General features: G+C 38.4%; 1 non-coding gene across 1 annotated transcript; it reads left to right on the top strand.

Annotated features, from left to right (window-relative positions):
• The first annotated feature begins 472 nt into the window (after positions 1-472).
• On the top strand, positions 473-544 carry TRNAK-UUU (transfer RNA lysine (anticodon UUU)). The gene has a single exon. It is a non-coding gene; the product is annotated as a tRNA-Lys (tRNA).
• The last annotated feature ends 3,384 nt before the right edge of the window (positions 545-3,928 follow it).

The raw sequence follows: 3,928 nt of genomic DNA, 5'->3' as shown, positions 1-3,928 counted from the left end.
ATCAACTTTACGGGGAGTTATACCTGAAATCTTGATTTGCATAATACACGTCACTGTTCGTTAACAGAAAGCCACAATTTAAGTCACACGGAGTTAGTGTGCACTCGAAGTTGGTTGCTTGACGGTTGTCAGCCCACTTTGAGGTCTGTGGATATAGAGGGAAAAATTGGATCGGTGTCGGTTAGAGTTCCCGAGTAGCTCAGTGGTAGAGCGTTGGTACGTTAAACCAAAGGTCCCGGGTTCGATACCCGGCTCCGGAACAATTTTTCCCTCGAAATTATTCAAATCAACTTTACAGGGAGTTATACCTGAAATCTTGATTTGCATAATACACGTCATGTTCGTTAACAGAAAGCCACAATTTAAATCACACGGAGTTAGTGTGCACTCGAAATTGGTTGCTTGACGGTTGTCAGCCCACTTTGAGGTCTGTTGATATAGAGGGAAAAATTGGATCGGTGTCGGTTAGAGTTCCCAAGTAGCTCAGTGGTAGAGCGTTGGTAATTTAAACCAAAGGTCCCGGGTTCGATACCCGGCTCCGGAACAATTTTTCCCTCGAAATTATTCAAATCAACTTTACAGGAAGTTATACCTGAAATCTTGATTTGCATAATACACGTCACTGTTCGTTAACAGAAAGCCACAATTTAAGTCACACGGAGTTAGTGTGCACTCGAAGTTGGTTGCTTGACGGTTGTCAGCCCACTTTGAGGATATAGAGGGAAAAATTGGATCGGTGTCGGTTAGAGTTCCCGAGTAGCTCAGTGGTAGAGCGTTGGTACGTTAAACCAAAGGTCCCGGGTTCGATACCCGGCTCCGGAACAATTTTTCCCTCGAAATTATTCAAATCAACTTTACAGGGAGTTATACCTGAAATCTTGATTTGCGTGTGAATATTATTCATATCGGAATTTCACAGATTTATTACAGATGTATTTAAGAAATTGTAGAAGAATAGTAATTAGTAACAGTGTCCTATTTATTCTTCTTGGAGCCAAATTTGTAACTTTTAAAAGTGTGGTTACTATGTTGAAGTGTATGTGTTGCAACGGATGCTTGATTTGTTATGTATGTGAGTCAGTTATGGGATGCTTGATGTCGTCGCAATGTCGTAATTATAGTTTGATTGTGTTTGTGTGACTACTGTGTATTAATTTATGATGTATGGTACGGAAAGCTGCATATTTGTGTTATAGAAGTGTTACGTATGTGTGTTGTTAATGTTTTTGTATGTTACAAATTGATACCTGATATTTGTTTTGCAATCGCAATGCCTAATTTACGGATTGTTTATGTTTTGTTTACATCGCGTAAGCTAATTTAATTTTCTTTTCCATTTCTCTTTATGCTTATCTTTTTTGTGTATAAAACTATAGCCCTAACAAACATATGTAAAATAGGGCTAACCCCCATTGGAAATACAATAATAATTATTATTCATATCGTTATAATACGATAACAGAAAACAAATGATGACCTGAATTTTATTAATATCTCTAAAGAACGATAACAAAATATAAATAACGTGATATCCATAAAGAACGATAACTGGATATAAATGATAATTTGAATATCATTTACATCGCTAAAGAAAGATTAAAAAATAAAATGAAAACTTGAAAAAGGCCCGAACCCACGACCTTTGAATCATTAAACAAGAACTCTTCCGCTGGTCTATGAGGTGTAGATATAAAACACTTTCATAGTTCCGGAACTGCTTGTACAAGCACATGCATCGTGTAACATCGCCGCGACCCGAAGTGGACTTTGAAAATATTCGCTGTTCACGAGTGCGGCCACTTTTTTTTTTTGACAGCTGTACACTCAATAAGAGACAAACTCTACCCAGCATAAGGCATTACATGACAGATCACTATACATTACTCATTGCACATATTGCTCACATAAACTGTGCAAATAGCACTAACACCAATCTCTGCACTTTACAAAATGAATACCCAACGGAGAGAGAGAGGGATGGAGACAGATGCACGTAATAAGTAACGGACGATAATTCCAATTTCAAGGATCATTTAAATAGCAATTAAACTCGACGCACATGATAAGAAAATAGCGGCGAAGGAAAGCAACAATCAAAATGGAGCAGGGAAAACACTAAAACCATATGTGAGACCGTAAACGCTGCCTTATCACTCTAACCGTCTCGGAACATGAACTCACATTTCAAATCATATCTCCTTACATAATTCCCAATACAATTTACCTCAAACACATATATCTCACAAATATGTTACTCGATGCAAATACTAAAACTTGCCCCCAAGACATATCACTAGCAAGCGATATTGCAAACTACGATCCACTAAAATCCCAAACACACACGACGCAATTTAACTACTCCACTGATCTATCTCCAGCACGTACAAAGCCCGAGTCACGTTGTCTATATCTGCCGCGTACCAAAATGCTAAGTCTTGTTAAATGTTTCTGTCGCGTACGAGAGCTTGAATCTCAGCCAATTGTTTCCGAATATCTCCCGCGTACGAGAGCCTAAATCTTGTTAAGTGTATCTGCCGCGTACCGGAACCCAAAGTGACGTTCCGTGTATCTCCGTTAAAACAGGTAAACTCTCTCCCCCTCTATCCTCGTGAGACGTAATGACCCGGCCAATAGGATTATTTGGAAAGAACAAATGAAGGGATTGATAGCGCTATCTATTCTGTGACGTCTGAGAGCGCTCTGACGGATGAAAGTGACGTACTAGGTAAAACGGCCGTGGCAGTAGGCACGGCTCACTGTAAACATTACACTTCGATTTTAAATCGTTTGTTCCTGACTATAACATTAGCGAATCATTAAAAATTGTTAATTCAATTTGGAATTCATTTATAAATTTGTCAAATGTAGTTTTATTAATTACTCGTAAATAAACTAATAGTAATTTTAATTATTTCTGAGAAATCTGAATTAATGTTTACACAAGTATACTATTTAGATTCCTGCCGATAAGAGGAGTCATTTAGTATAACATGAAAAAGAACAGCAATGCATCAGGAAAACAAAAACAGAAACAATCCCACAAACAAATTTTGCTTACACAACCTGTGCTTTCAGAAAGGAAAAGTCAATTCTATTTTGACATGTGTGAAGCACTTGCAGCAAGTAACATTTCCTGGAACGGATTCTAAAACCCAACAATGAAGCCCTTTTTTTTTTTGGAAAAGTATTGCAAATAAACAATACCATCCGAGTCCACCCTCAGGAAAAATGATCTCGAAATGGTTTATGAGTCCAAACTAGGACGGAACATAGCAAATTTAATTGTAAGCAAGGTGGATGAAGAGAAACCTCAAAATTCTAATCTTATTATATTGCAAGGTGCTAGAGAAAACAGTCCACACCTGTGGAGTAATGGTTAGAGCGTCTGGCCGCGAAACCAGGTGGCCCGGGTTCCATTCCCGGTCGGGGCAAGTTACCTGGTTGAGGTTTCTTCCGGAATTTTCCCTCAACTCAATATGAGCAAATGCTAGGTAACTTTCAGTGCTGGACCCCGGACTCATTTCACTGGCATTATGACCTTCATCTCATTCATACACTAAATAACTTAAGATGTTGATACAGCGTCGTAAAATAACCTTAAAAAACCAGAACTAGAGAAAACAAATCCTGAATCAGTTGCTTATTTCGTGAACTCTTGTCTGAAGGTGTAAAAGATGAAAAGGTATTACTGCTTCACACAGATTCAGCAGCATACATGTTAGCAGCTGGTAAGTTGCTAAAAGCGTTTTTCCAGAACTTGATACATGTTACTTGTCTCGCGCATTCACTTCGCTGTGTAGCAGGAGAAATTAGAAATCAGTTCCCAAAAGTGAACGACTTGATATCTTCAGTAAAGAAGATATTTTTGAAGTCAAGCACAAGAATAACAGCTTTTAAAGAAAAGTGACCAAATCTGCCCCTGCCTCCA

The sequence above is a fragment of the Periplaneta americana genome, chromosome 3 (assembly GCF_040183065.1).
Source record: "Periplaneta americana isolate PAMFEO1 chromosome 3, P.americana_PAMFEO1_priV1, whole genome shotgun sequence".
Lineage (NCBI taxonomy): Eukaryota > Metazoa > Arthropoda > Insecta > Blattodea > Blattidae > Periplaneta > Periplaneta americana.
Note: the sequence above shows the minus strand (reverse complement) of the source record. Positions and strands in the feature narration are given on the sequence as shown.